Source organism: Protopterus annectens, chromosome 1.part0 (genome assembly GCF_019279795.1).
Source record: "Protopterus annectens isolate FY-2018-M chromosome 1.part0, PAN1.0, whole genome shotgun sequence".
NCBI classification, from domain to species: domain Eukaryota; kingdom Metazoa; phylum Chordata; order Ceratodontiformes; family Protopteridae; genus Protopterus; species Protopterus annectens.
The window spans coordinates 1,013,818,343-1,013,834,788 of record NC_056725.1 but is presented as its reverse complement, the minus strand read 5'-3'; positions in this window follow the sequence as shown (position 1 = coordinate 1,013,834,788).

Genomic DNA, 16,446 nt, shown 5'->3' with positions numbered 1-16,446 from the left:
ATAGATGCAATCTAGACATCCACACTCTGCAGTCTGGACCCAGACAAGCCCTTCAAGTGTCACGTTGCCACAGATAGTTTCCCCAGTTGCCAAGAAACCTGCACACAGAGAATGTCACAGTAGATATATGTGGAAGGTACAACATACACTCCATGGCCTGCAACTAATATGTTCATCTGCACAGGCCTACAGGTAAAGAAATTGCTATAGAAGCAGGTATGAAGTGTATAACTAAATTAAGGGTACAATTGCTCTGCTGCTGTGCTGTAGCAACCCCATGGCCCAGGTAGAGTGTAAGTGTGGTCAGAATGTAGAGTAGTGAATAGTATACTGACAAATATACTTGATAGCAGTTGTCATCTGAAGTTGAATCTGTTCCCTTCCCCACCACTCAACTGATCCAACCATCACAATGAAACCAACATTGGTATGTTCTTAAACAAACCTCTACTGTTGGGACAGTTGCTCCGTTTGGTTTATCACTGTTTAAAATATGTGCATACTAATATTCCCCGTTGAATAGTCATTTCATTGCCTGCCTGACATATCACTAACTAGCATGCTGTTGCAACCCTGAATGCTATTCCATATATGCATGGGTTCTGTTTGCTATGGCATTTTATAATTGCACTGTTTTGGGTAAATGGGAATATCCATGCATGCTATTTTGACTAATGTTGTAATGTCTTGTGCAGGACTAACCAATATTCATTGTTAATTTCCATACCATAGCACATATGGGAAGGCAGATACAGATGGATCTGCCTCTCCCACCCCACCTGGCTGAGGCACTGGGTCCCGGCACTAGTGGGATCCAACCCAGACCTATCTCATCTGCTGGTCCTGCACCATCCTCAGGTGGAACCACTGCAGGGGATGGGGGCTTACCCCCCCTGCAAGTGGACGCGGTGAGGATTTTGTCAACCGGGACGAGGTCTGTGGCATGGTGCACAGTGTCCTCCAGACAGAGCTGGATGACCACCTGTGTAAGGTGGAGAGCAGGCTGTCACAGCTAGAGGTGTAGGTGGCCCCTCCAGCCTAGGCCCCGGCACAGCCACCTCCGGGGCTGTGAAGAAGTAGTGATGACTGCCATCGAGTGGGGACATCAGTGCCACTACTACCATCTTGGGGGATCATGAGCCTTTGACTCCCAACCACCTTCCCCATCAAGGTGTTTATCCCCATGTGTCATATACCCCCATCTGCTGTCTTGTCTGTCTTGTCTGTCTGCAAATGCAACCTCTCCTACCAATCCTCCCTCACCACACTTATCCAAAACTGCCCAAACAGCCAATAAACTATAATTTCTGGGTCAGAAACCACTCCTCTTATAGTAGATAGGCTACCTAGTGCTTACCACTCCCACTGATAAGCTAGAAGGCTTCTCTACAGCACAAAAAGGCTTGGATGGGCACAGAAGCTTACCAAACAGTCCTGGATACAGACATTCTGTATCTGGACTAGACTAGTTACAGGAAAAGCAGGAAACAAGCTTAGATTTTTTTTTAGAAAGCAGCTAAAACAGCACTAAAAACAATTCAAGTGCAGTGCAAGCTAACACACTTGAGTGTGTATCAGTATTAAAGCAAATGCAGTTTAAATAAATGCCATTTATTCTAAATGTATTCTGAACTAAATTCAATGGTTGCTATATTCAACTCTGAACAGTGAAGAAGTGCCACAAATATATACTTATCAGCTGAGAAGCATACTCAGCACTCAGTCAGAACATAAGGAGATTTTTTTTTCTTCAATCTGCAATGCTTCCTTCCTCTCCCTTCTCCCACATCTCCAGCCCTCTTTCAGTATTCCATATAATCAAAAAGCTCACACCTTCTCTGTCCTTTTTATATGCCTTCCTCAATATGTTTACCCACATCCTTTAAATCACTTTATACTCCCATCACATTAGCTCCCCTCCTCTCTGATCAGATCCCAGACAGTGTTGATATGGCCAGCAATCTTCTTCTGTATGCTCAGTGGAGTTCTATACCACCCATTAAAGACCTCCAATGTACATCCTCTTTGGACCATAAGTTGTTACTGTCCTTGCCAATCATCAACCTTCTTCTAAAATAAACAGTTACCCCACATTTTTCATTCTCTTTCACTCTATATTCCCACAACTTCCCTATTGCCTCTTTCAGGTTGGCCACTCAATGTCCAACAAATCAGCATATCCTCCTTTTCTGAACACTTCTGCAATCCTTACCACTATTCCATCCAGTACTTCTACTTGCCTGGTCATTTCCACTCTCCCACTTTATTTCTTCTCTTATTTTCTTCATTGACCCTACACAACTACTTTGAAAAAAGTATTGTCATGGTGCCATTTTTTTAACAAGCTTAGCAATATATGTGAACTTTTAGTCTTTTCCACAAGAACTGTATTAGAGATTCTTATAACAACACATTTTTAAAATGCTCTTAAATAAATATCACACATTGCATAATAATTAGTGGCCAGGATTCACAAAGCTATTCTTGCGAGTGGTTTGTGTCCATTTAGAATAGCAGTGTGCCTTGCATATACATGAAGGCATGCTGCTATCTAATCTAAATGGGCACGAACCAGGAGCGAGCTCAGGGGGCATGTGTTAGCAGGGCCTGCACATGTAACATGCCCCCTTTGCTCAGAAAGTGCTGTATGGCACTTTCTGACACAGATGATTGTCAATCTATATAATATTAGAGCCTGGCTCTAATATTATATAGTAAACGAGTGTCCACAGACACTGAAAAAGAAAAAAAAAACATAAATACCTAGAAGGCAGCAGCCTTCAAGTGCACAATCCCAAATGTATGCAATCTTGCCCTACATGCATGGAAGCAGTAGGGCAAGTGGAAAGGAATAGAAATTAAAAAATGTAATATTTTTTTTTCATAAAAAAAAATCCGAAGTTTAAGCAGTGCGCAGCTTATTTGTGTGGCACGCTGCTATGGTTAGCCTGGCTGAAATCATGAAAATGATAGACAAGTGCTACTGTGATAAAAACCATCATGAAGCTGCTGTAGCATAGTGGTACTGCTATGGTATAGCATGTTGAACATGCTTGGTTTGAATCCCCCCCATCCAAATATTTAATGAACTTTTAAGGAATTTGAATGATAGATGTCAGTCATATGGCTCACATATAGCACAGTAGGGGTGGGAATATATAAATTATAAATGTAAAAAATAATTTATAAATTTAATGAAAAAATAGATTTAAGCAATGCTTTGTTTGTGTAAGCATTGCTTACCTGCTTTCATCTCTGCTTAGCTGTAAGCATTGCTATGTGTATTTGCGTGGAGCTAAGCATAGTTCAGCATATTAAAAATGGCCAATTAAGAAAAAGTGCGAGCAAAACTGCCCTATTTAAACCACACACAGGCGGGAATACAGCCATAACCATTTGGGATTGCTCACAGCAGGACCAAAATGTCTGGTGCTGGTGAAGGTGTTCACTTCTGAGCACAACATTGGGGCATCCAGAAGTCCAGGATCATGGTTGGGCTCCTAGTTAACAACCATGATGGCAGGCTGCTGCAGGGCCAGTACCAGGGTTCGCAGTACAAAGCAGAGGCCTGGGACCAGCTTGCCGGTGATCTCATCAGTGCCACTGGCATACCCCAGACTGGTGAGCAGGTATGTCACTGCCATAACGACCTGAAGCAGAAGAGGGGTGCACTCTGGGACCAGTGGATCCAAGAAACTCAAGTGCTGGGTGTCCCACCTGTCTGTAAGTCTGCAGTCTTATGTATCCCTAAGTATGGAAAATGTTCAACTTGTGACTGTGCAGGTGTGATTAATGTGTGATGTCTCCACATAAAGCTGCTGTGGATAGGTCCCAGAATGTTGAGGCTCATAACCAGCCACTGGCCCGACTGCATCGCCAATATGGTGAGTACAGAATGCTCCATACTATTAGCAGTAAGAAATCAAAATTATAGTAATGGTAGTACTGCCTCTCTATATAATTGTGCTGTAAAAGTCAGGAATAAATGCCTGTGTCAGGCTGCCAGTGTTACAATGGAGTATTCCCAGCTGCTATGTAATACAGATATCAGTAGCAAACAAGGTACAATATGCAGGCGAGGAATATTAGAATGCATGAGTGTGTCTGAGTGAACTTGCCAAGAAAGTTCCATGTCAGGCCTACTGTAACAGTTAGAAATGAAAACCATTCCCCTGTGCAGATCATGCAAGAATAGTAATTGTGGATTTATGAGTTGTACACAGATATATATGCAAAAACTAATAAAGGTTATCCCAAACACTGGTGTGTGTCATCTCACTTGTACCTGAAAAATAGAAGTGTGTTTGTCCTGCAGAATGCATTAACTGAGGGAAGCTGATTTAGCACTGCTTGTCTGCATACTTTAGAATGAGCATGTCAAATAACTGAAAAAAACAACAGTACATATTTCCATCAGAATGTGTTTTACTTGTTTGCCTGACCGCATTGTCCTATATTAACCTTTCAATTTCAGCTGTATGTAGCTGTGAATGTACTGAAATGCATAAAGCTAACAGGTGAAGACTTAAATCCTACATTGTGTACTCAGGAATCTAAATTGCAGTATGTAGAGTTGTAAAACAGTCAAATGTGCACGTTTCACAAACAGTGACACCAATGTCTTTTGTGTATGCATAACTTGTACTGAAAATGGGAAACAAATAATGCAACATGTCATAATAAAGGTAATGTGCACAAAAATATGTACTAGAAAGAAATGTCACAAGCAAGACACAACAGCTCCCGAGTAGCTCAGTCTGATAAGGATTATGCAGGTAGTTCACTTTTGCACACATACCATGGTTCAAATCCAGGGATCACCACTAACATCTCACTCTGGTTCTACAGTTATAAACTGCAATCTGAACAGAAAAAAATAATGCACTGCAACTCATACTTTTCCATACAGGGCACACAGGTAAAGAAATCTGAATAGAAATACTAATATGATGTGTATAACTATGAATGGTGTACAATTGTTGTGTTGATCAGCCCCAGTCCTACAAATAGATGCAATCTAGACATCCACACTCTGCAGTCTGGACCCAGACAAGCCCTTCAAGTGTCACGTTGCCACAGATAGTTTCCCCAGTTTCCAAGAAACCTGCACACAGAGAATGTCACAGTAGATATATGGGAAAGGTACAACACACACTCCAGGGCCTGCAACTAATATGTCAATCTGAAATATGTGTAGACACAGCAATGTAATGTGCACACAGTTCATCTGCACAGGCCCACAGGTAAAGAAATTGCTATAGAAACAGGTATGAAGTGTATAACTAAAATAAGGGTACAATTGCTCTGTTGCTGTGCTGTAGCAACCCCATGGCCCAGGTAGAGTGTAAGTGTGGTCAGAATGTAGAGTAGTGAATAGCATACTGACAAATATACTTGATAGCAGTTGTCATCTGAAGTTGAATCTATTCCCTTCCCCACCACTCAACTGATCCAACCATCACAATGAAACCAACATTGGTATGTTCTTAAACAAACCTCTACTGTTGGGATGTCCAACAAATCAGCATATCCTCCTTTTCTGAACACTTCTGCAATCCTTACCACTATTCCATCCAGTACTTCTACTTGCCTGGTCATTTCCACCCTCCCACTTTATTTCTTCTCTTATTTTCTTCACCGACCCTACACAACTACTTTGAAAAAAGTAATGCCATGGTGCCATTTTTTTTTAACAAGCTTAGCAATATATGTGAACTTTTAGTCTTTTACATAAGAACTGTATCAGAGATTCTTATAACAACACATTTTTAAAATGCTCTTAAATAAATATCACACATTGCATAATAATTAGTGGCCAGGAGTCACAAAGCTATTCTTGCACGGAATGGTTTGTGTCCATTTAGAATAGCAGTGTGCCTTGCATATGCATGAAGGCATGCTGCTATCTAATCTAAATGGACACGAACCAGGAGAGAGCTCAGGGGACATGTGTTAGCATTGCCTGCATATGTAACATGCCCCCTTTGCTCAGAAAGTGCTGTATGGCACTTTCTGATGCAGATAAGTGTCAATCTATATAATATTAGAGCCTGGCTCTAATATTATACAGTAAACGAGTGTCCGCAGACACTGAAATATAAATAGCAACATTTCTGTGTCCACAGACACTAAAAAAGAAAAAAAAACACCTAGAAGGCAGCAGCCTTCAAGTGCACACTCCCAAATGTATGCACTCTTGCCCTACATGCATGGAAGCAGTAGGACAAGAGGAAAGGAATAGAAATTAAAAAATGTAATATTTTTTTTCATCAAAAAAAATCCGAAGTTTAAGCGGTGCGCAGCTTATTTGTGTGGCACGCTGCTATGGTTAACCTGGCTGAAATCTTGAAAATGATAGACAAGTGCTACTGTGATAGAAACCATCATGAAACTGCTGTAGCATAGTGGTACTGCCATGGTATAGCATGTAGAACATGCTTGGTTTGAATCCCCTTGCCCAATTATTTAATAAACTTTTAAGGAATTTGAATGATAGATGTCAGTCATATGGCTCATGTATAGCACAGTAGGGGTGGGAATATAGAAAATATAAATGTAAAAAATAAATTATAAATTTAATGAAAAAATAGATTTAAGCAATGCTTTGCTAGTGTAAGCATTGCTTACCTGCTTTCAGCTCTGCTTAGCTGTAAGCATTGCTATGCGGATTTGCGTGGAGCTAAGCATAGTTCAGCATATTAAAACTGGCCAGTCAAGAAAAAGTGCAGGAAAAACTGCCCTATTTAAACCACACAGGCGGGAATACAGCCATAAACATTTGGGATTGCTCACAGCAGGACAAAAATGTCTGGTGCTGGTGAAGGTGTTCGCTTCTGAGCACATCATTGGGGCATCCAGGAGTCCAGGATCATGGTTGGGCTCCTAGTTAAAAACCATGATGGCAGGCTGTTGCAGGGCCAGTACCAGGGTTCGCAGTAGAAAGCAGAGGCCTGGGACCAGCTTGCACGTGATCCCACCAGTGCCACTGGCATACCCCGGACTGTTGAGCAGGTACATCACCACCACAATGACCTGAAGCAGAATAGGGGTGCACTCTTGTACCAGTGGATCCAAGAAACGCAAGTGCAGGATGTCCCATCTGTCTGTAAGTCTGCAGTCTTATGTATCCCTAAGTATGGAAAATGTTCAACTTGTGACTGTGCAGGTGTGATTAATGTGTGTCTCCACATACAGCTGCTGTGGAGAGGTCCCAGAATATTGAGGCTCATGACCAGTGACTGGCCCGACTGCATCGGCAATATGGTGAGTACAGAATGCCCCATACTATTAGCAGTAAGAAATCAAAATTATAGTAATGGTAGTACCGCCTCTATATATAATTGTGCTGTAAAAGTCAGGAATAAATGCCTGTGTCAGGCTACCAGTGTTACAATGGAGTATTCCGAGCTGCTATGTAATACAGATATCAGTAGCAAACAAGGTACAATATGCAGGAGAGGAATATTAGAATACGCATGAGTGTGTCTGAGTGAACCTCCCAAGAAAGTGCCATGTCAGGGCTACTGTAAGAGTTAGAAATGAAAACCATTCCCCTGTGCAGATCATGCAGGACTAGTAATTGTGGATTTCTGAGTTGTACACAGATATATATGTAAAAAACTAATAAAGGTGATCCTAAACAGTGGTGTGTGCCATCTCACTTGTACATGAAAAATAGAAGTGCGTTTGTCATGCAGAATGCATTAATTCAGGTGAGCTGATTTAGCACTGCTTGTCTGCATACTTTAGAATGGGCATGTCAAATAACTGAAAGAAAACAACAGTACATATTTCCATCAGAATGTGTTTTGCTTGTTTGCCTGACAGTATTGTCCTATGTTAACCTTTCAATTTCAGCTGTATGTAGCTGTGAATGTACTGAAAATGTATAAAGCTAACAGGTAAAGACTTAAATCCTACACTGTGTACTCAGGAATCTAAATTGCAGTATGTAGAGTTGTAAAACAGTCAAATGTGCAATCCAACTAATGTGCACATGTTTCACAAACAGTGACACCAATGTCTGTTGTGTATGCATAATTTGTACTGAAAATGGGAAACAAATATTGCAACATGTCATAATAAAAGTAATGTGCACTAACATATGTACTAGATAGAAATGTCACAAGCAAGACATAACAGCTCCCCAGTAGCTCAGTCTGATAAGGACTATACCTGTAGTTCAATTTTGCACACACACCATGGTTCAAATCCAGGGATCACCACTAACATCTCACTCTGGTTCTACAGTTATAAACTGCAATCTGAATAGAAAAAAATAATGCACTGCAACTCATACTTTTCCATACAGAGCACACAGGTAAAGAAATCTGAATAGAAATACTAATATGATGTGTATAACTATGAAAGGTGTACAATTGTTGTGTTGATCAGCCCCAGCCCTACAAATAGATGCAATCTAGACATCCACACTCTGCAGTCTGGACCCAGACAAGCCCTTCAAGTGTCACGTTGCCACAGATAGTTTCCCCAGTTGCCAGGAAACCTACACACAGAGAATGTCACAGTAGATATATGTGAAAGGTACAACATACACTCCATGGCCTGCAACTAATATGTTCATCTGCACAGGCCTACAGGTAAAGAAATTGCTATAGAAGCAGGTATGAAGTGTATAACTAAATTAAGGGTACAATTGCTCTGCTGCTGTGCTGTAGCAACCCCATGGCCCAGGTAGAGTGTAAGTGTGGTCAGAATGTAGAGTAGTGAATAGTATACTGACAAATATACTTGATAGCAGTTGTCATCTGAAGTTGAATCTGTTCCCTTCCCCACCACTCAACTGATCCAACCATCACAATGAATTCAACATTGGTATGTTCTTAAACAAACCTCTACTGTTGGGACAGTTGCTCCGTTTGGTTTATCACTGTTTAAAATATGTGCATACTAATATTCCCTGTTGAATAGTCATTTCATTGCCTGCCTGACATATCACTAACTAGCATGCTGTTGCAACCCTGAATGCTATTCCATATATGCATGGGTTCTGTTTGCTATGGCATTTTATAATTGCACTGTTTTGGGTAAATGGGAATATCCATGCATGCTATTTTGACTAATGTTGTAATGTCTTGTGCAGGACTAACCAATATTCATTGTTAATTTCCATACCATAGCACATATGGGAAGGCAGATACAGATGGATCTGCCTCTCCCACCCCAGCTGGCTGAGGCACTGGGTCCCGGCACTAGTGGGATCCAACCCAGACCTATCTCATCTGCTGGTCCTGCACCATCCTCAGGTGGAACCACTGCAGGGGATGGGGGCTTACCCCCCCTGCAAGTGGACGCGGTGAGGATTTTGTCAACCGGGATGAGGTCTGTGGCATGGTGCACAGTGTCCTCCAGACAGAGCTGGATGACCACCTGTGTAAGGTGGAGAGCAGGCTGTCACAGCTAGAGGTGTAGGTGGCCCCTCCAGCCTAGGCCCCGGCACAGCCACCTCTGGGCTGTGAAGAAGTAGTGATGACTGCCATCGAGTGGGGACATCAGTGCCACTACTACCATCTGGGGGCATCATGAGCCTTTGACTCCCAACCACCTTCCCCATCAAGGTGTTTATCCCCATGTGCCATATACCCCCATCTGCTGTCTTGTCTGTCTGCAAATGCAACCTCTCCTACCAATCCTCCCTCACCACACTTACCAATTATCCTTGCTTAACATCCCACTTTCACCTTAAAAAAGGGCATCTGTCCCATAAAAAAATCATGTCTCATACCCAGCTCTGCATTTCATCCACAGACATGTACCCATCACACAATCTAACCCTACCAATCATTCATATTGTCTGATGCCCACACACCTTCCTATAGGGTGCGAGGCTCCAAATTCTAAATTGCCCACATTGAAAGTAGCTGTTGCTGCCAAAGAAATGCAGAGCTATGGTCCTTTCCAACACCCATCCTGCACATCCCTACTTGTTTCTCCTCTTGTTAGTCCCCGTGCTTGCCCCAGTTTCACCACTTTCCTATCTCCCTTTTTTTCTTTTCTTTATTTGAAATTAGCGTGGGTTTAAGTGGCCGTAAGCAGGTGTAAGCTAAGCTAAGCTCATGTAAGCATTGCTTAGCTTCGTGCAAATGTGCGCAAACCCACTTACAGCTGCTTTAAAGTGCCTAAATCACTCTGTCTCCAACAGCCCCTGTTCTGCCCAGTAACAAAATAAACAGCCCTTGCAAGTCTCAAACCAAGGAACCTGCACACAACACCCAAAATGATTTACCACTAAACCATTTCAGATGCAAGTAAATCTGATGTTTTCTCAAACATATCATCCAGCACAGTCAGTCAACAGTAGGGGAAATGCCTTGATATATGTAGATGTATGTATGTATGTGTATATAAATATATATATATATATATATATGTATATATATATATATATATATATATATATATATATATATATATATATATATATATTTATATATTTATATCTATATATATATATATATATAATATATATATGTAATATATATGTATGCATGTATATATAGATATATATATGTATGCATGTATATATATATATATATATATATATATATATATATATATATATATATATATATATGTATAGATAGATATATGTCTACATATATATGTATATATATATATATATATATATATATATATATATATATATATAATGATATATGACTTGATAGTGAGGATCACTGATGTCTCACTCACTAGGGTGAATGAGGAGAAATTAACAGTCAGTTGCCTGTCAGGTGCCAGGATCCAACATATAATGCATGCACTCAGGTCGCTGAACAACAGGTACAAATATGACTCTGTCATTGTACATGTGGGTGTGAATGACCTGAGATGTACCTCCCTGTACTACATGAAAGACATGGAGGAGCACTTGGATTATGTAGCCCAGGCGAGTATGACGCTAGCCCTGAGCAGCATCCTACCATCACCCAGAATGATACCGCAGTACAAACAGAAAATTACTGATTTCAACAATTGGCTAAGTTTCTGGTGTCATTCTAAGGGGATCCAGTATCTGTCTGCCTGGGATGACATGATTGACACACCTTGATGCTTTGCCAGAGATGGACTGCATCTATCACCCTTGGGCTTCCGGATACTGGCCAAGGATTTTGCCACCCCTATAGTGCCTTTTTTAGGTGGTGTTCCAAAGACCAAATTACCGCAGTAATAGCTACAAACAAATGCAATCTGAGGGTCATATTGCTCAATGCTAGAAGTCTAAATCTCAAAATGCACTCGCTCAAGGCACTCCTTAAAATGGAGAACATCGACATTTGTGCTGTAACAGAGACCTGGTTCAAGGCAGCTGAAAGCACCCCTGCACTACCAGGCTATAACTCATTCCACACCTTTAGGCCCCAGAACTTAGACCAAAGCTCCAAAGGTGGTGCTGTCTCCATATTCATAAAGGATGCGCATACCTCCAGACTGGTAGCCCAATATAACGTGACAGATACTTCAGGTACAGCAAACATTGGGTAAGACAGCGATTCAGGTCGTAGCCTGTTATAGGTCCCCAACCATGTCCCAAGACTCGCACTCTACATTCCTAAGCACCCTTGAGAATATTAGGGTCCAACCTAACACTATCTTACTAGCTGACTTCAACTACCCCTCCATTAATTGGGTTAACTACTCATGTACCAGTAGACTTGCCCAACATTTCCTGGAGTTCATTAGTTCCAATGCCCTGGACCAGCTCGTTGTTACCCCCACTAGAGGTAGCAGCATCCTTGACCTGGTCATTACTAACATGGGTGACTGTTGCTCTACACTAGTAGTCAGCTCCTTCCTGGTTAGATCTGACTATAAACTAATCACCTTGGAAATCCACACACCCCCCCCCCTCCAGCAAAGGTAACCACCATGAAAAACCTCTCCAAATCTAACTTTGGGATCCTAAAAACAGAGATGGCTGACTTCACGGCACCCATGCAAATGGAGAATAGTTGCGTGACTGTGGAATCATACACCAGTGCACTGTACAAACACGTACGCAAATGCATGGATCTTGCCATACCCAATAGAACCAAGGCACTCTCCTCCAAAAAAAGGAAACTAATCTGGGGGTCCCCTGTCATAAACAAACTCTACAACAGAAGGAGGAAACTGATGCAGAATAAGATGAAGCCCCATGACTGGAAAAACTTCCTTATCTGCCTCAACAAAAAGTTGAGGTCCCTCATCAAATCCTCTAAAGCTAACTATGAAAACAGAATTGCAGCAGATAGTAAAGACAACCACAAGGCCTTCTATAGTGATGTAAAGAATCTCCATGGCAATACCCAGATTTGCTCTGAGCTACTGCACAATGGTACCTCCTATACCGAGACAACAGATATTGACAGTATACTGGCCAACAGATTCAGTGCCAACTTTACCCCCCTCTCATCCCCAAAGGACCAAACACAATACCAGTAGAGTGCCAGGCACCCAGTATTGCTGCTGCACAGGTTAAAACAGCACTGTCCAATGCCAAGAATACAGCTTCTATGGGACCTGACAATATCCCTGGTTGTGTTCTGCATGAACTACAGCATGAACTGGCACCTCACCTGTGTGCTCTGTTCAATCATAGCCTCACCTTAGGCTTTGTTCCTGCTGAATGGCACACTGCTACAGTCATCCCTCTCCACTAAGGAGGAGCGTCTACAAACCCTGGGAATTATCGCCCCATTAGCCTGATGGGTCTGATATACAATACTATGGAACGCATTATCATGGACCTAATAAACAAGGAAAGAGGAAATCTCCAAACACTGGATCCCCCACAGTTTGGTTTTGTGAAGGGTAGATCATGCCTGTTCAACTTGGTCGACTTCTTTGAATCAGTCACCAGAGTTGTGGATGAAGGCAAGGTGGTTCATACAGCTTACCTTGATCTGTACAAGGCTTTTGATACCATTCCCCACTCAGGAATCTTAGAAAAACTCACTAAGCTTAGAATCAACCCCTATATCAGTAGGTAGGTTGCAAACTGACTCACAGATAGAACACACAGTGTGAAAGTAAATGACTCCAAGTCAGACTGCCGATTAGTTACGAGTGAAATCCCACAGGGTTTGGTCCTGGGTCTCCTCCTTTTGATATCTACTTCTCTGAAGTCCAGGCCAACATGAATGGACTCTGGCTGACAAAGTTCACAGACGATTGCAAGTTGGGAGCTATTATTAACTCCCCAAGTGATGTTGACATCCTACAGAATGGCCACATTGTGACCAATGACTGTGTCAGAACCATGGCCTTAAGCTCGTCATCCCCTTTGGGAAAATCCCAGTTCCCATGAATTACCACATTGATGGTAGTCCACTGAATACAGAAGACATTATAAGAGATCTGGGAACACAGGTTGACAGCAACCTCTCTTTGGATCACCACATTGCCACTGTGGTCAGAAAGTCCTTCTATGTGGCACATCTCATTATTAAGGGATTTGCATCCAGGAAGAAGGAGCTCATTGTCTCCCTCTACTCTTCCCTCATTAAGCAAATCATCGAGTACAATGCCCCATTTGGCATGTACCTCACTAGACAGCTATAACAACTGGAGAAGCCACAAAAGTACCTCACAAAGAGGATCCTAGGCCTTAAATGTGTGTCCTATATGGACAGACTCAAAAATATCCAACTATTCTCTGTGTCATATTTCCTACTTAGAGGCGATCTCTGCCTGACTTACAATGCCATGTCTGACCCAGCTCTGTTAGAAATGCTACATCTAAAGAAATTCTAGTCCCTCCACACCACACGCTCTTGAGACCTCAACCTCATTACCACAATTAACAGAACATGCTGGAGGGACAGGTTCATAACCCAGAGACTGCCCATGCTATGGAACAGACTTCCCATACATGTCAAGCAGAGCACCTCGCTGACCCTCTTCAAGAGAAATGTTGAAGAGTGGATGGGAAACAGAAAATTCACCCTGGAGATAACACCAGTGGCTCTACTCGACAGAGGCCCTGGGAACTAAGGTCAGGTGGCACTATGCCAAGGTAATCCTATGGCTAGGCTTGTAAAGACCCCAGGGCCATTATCCTAGTACACACCTATGAACCTATGAACATATATATATATATATATATATATATATATATATATATATATATATACATATATATATATATATATATATATATATATATATATATATATACATATATATATATATATATATATATATATATATATATAGATTCATAGGTTCATACTAGGCTATCTGCCCTAGGGCTTTTATAAGCCTAGCCAGAATGTGTTTGGCTTTCGCCACCCATTTTAAATGTATTTTGCTATGCCCTTTTTCAAGGTTAGTATACTGTGCCTCTGTCTAACAGTGACACAGAAGTGATACCTGGGGTAAACCTACGATCTCCTATCCACTCATCAAGATTCCTCTTGAAGAGAGTCAATGAGGGACTCTGCCTAACCTTTACTGGGATTTTATTCCAGAGTGAAGGGAGCCTCTGGGTTATGAATCTGTCCCTCCAGCATGTCCTATTTATTTCAGTGCTGAGGTTCAAGTCTCTCGAGTGCGTAGCTCAATGGGATTTGGATTTTCTGAGGTGCAGCATGTCCATTAATTCCGGGTTGGACATGGCTTTATACGTCAGGCACAGATCGGCTCTGAACAGGCGGTATGCCACTGAGTAGAGCTGGAGTTTCTTTAACCGGGCAGCATATGGCATCTGTTTGAGCCCTTTGATCCTCTTGGTGAGGTACTTTTGGGGTCTTTCCAGTTGCTGCAGGTGTCTGGTAAGGTACATCCCAAAAGGGGCATTGTACTCAATTATGGGCCTGATGAGGGATGAGTAAAGAGGCACGATGACCTCCCCTGATCTAGATGTGAATCCCTTCATGATTAGGTGGGCTATATAAAATGTTTTTCTAACCACTTTGGCCACGTGGTTGTCAAATGAGAGATTGCTATCAACTTGGGTCCCCAGGTCCCTAATTACTTCTTCTGTACTTAATGGATTACCACCTATGTGGTAATTTGTGGGCACTTTGTTTTTGCCAAAGGGGATGACTATACACTTTTTGGCATTTAGCTTGAGGCCATGGCTCTGGCACCAGTTGTCTGTTTCTATGAGGCCCTTTTGGAGGATGCTTGTGTCGGCTGGCACCCAGTTTGCAGTCATCTGCGAACTTGGTCAGCCACAGTCCTTCCGTGTTGGCCTGTACCTCCGAGAAATATATACCGAACAAGAGAGGTCCCAGGACTGAGCCTTGTGGGACACCACTTGTAACTGGTTTGGAGTCTGACATGGCTCCAGCAATTCTAACCATGTGGGTTCTGTCCTTGAGCCAGTTTGCAATCCATCTAGTGACATAGGGGTTTATATTTAAGCTGGTGAGCTTATCTATAATGCCCAAGTGAGGTATTGTATCGAAGGCTTTGCGAGGTCCAGGTAGGCTGTGTGGACCACCTTCCCTCGTCAATGGCCTTGGTGACTGTTTCAAAGAAATCAACCAGGTTTAAGAGGCAGGATCTGCCCTTAACAAAGCCGAACTGGGTAGGATTCAGTGTCTGTAGGTCCCCAATATCTTTATTTATGAGGTCCATGATGATCCTTTCCATAGCTTTGCAGACCAAGCTAGTCAGGCTTATGGGGTGATAGTTTCCAGGATCCGTTGAGGCACCACCTTTATGGAGAGGGACCACTGTTGCTGTACGCCACTCTTTGGCCACATATCCTGTAGTAAGGCTGAGATTGAACAGTAGTTTTGTGTTTGGGTTTAGCTCTTCTTGGAGTTCATGTAGGATGCAGCCTGGGATACCGTCTGGTCCCATTGATGCTGTGTTTTTTGCTTTGGAGAGGGCGGCTCTTACCTGAGCATCTGAGATGTCAGGGGGGTAGCACTCTGCTGGGATAGATATTTGCCCTTTTGGTGGGGAAGGGGGGAGAAGTTTGCGCTGACCCTGTCAGCTAGGATGTTGGCAATGTCTGTGGGTTCAGTGTATTTTTTGTCATTTTGGACTAATTCTGAGCATATCTGGGAATTACCACCCAGGTTCCTAACATAACTAAAGAAAGCCTTGTGATTATCCTTAGTGTCCTGTGCAATTTTTCTCTCGAAGCTGGCCTTAGACAATTTTATGAGTGCCCGTAGTTATTTGCTAATACTGATCAGTGATGCCTTCCCTTTTTGGGATTTTGCTCTATCATTTAGTAGCTTCCTCCTTCTATTGTATGGTTTGTTTATGACTGGGGTCCACCAGACAGGACGTCTGCCTTTGGAGGATTGGGTCTTGGTTTTATTTGGGATCGCATAATCCATGCATTCCTGAAGGTGTTCATAGAATGCGTTTATAAAGGATTCTGCGGTCTGGGCCATATTTTCCACAGGCCCGGGGGCTTTGAAGGATTCCACCTCAGTTTTGAGGAGTGTGAAATTTGCTTTAGAGAAGTTTTTCACTGTGGTT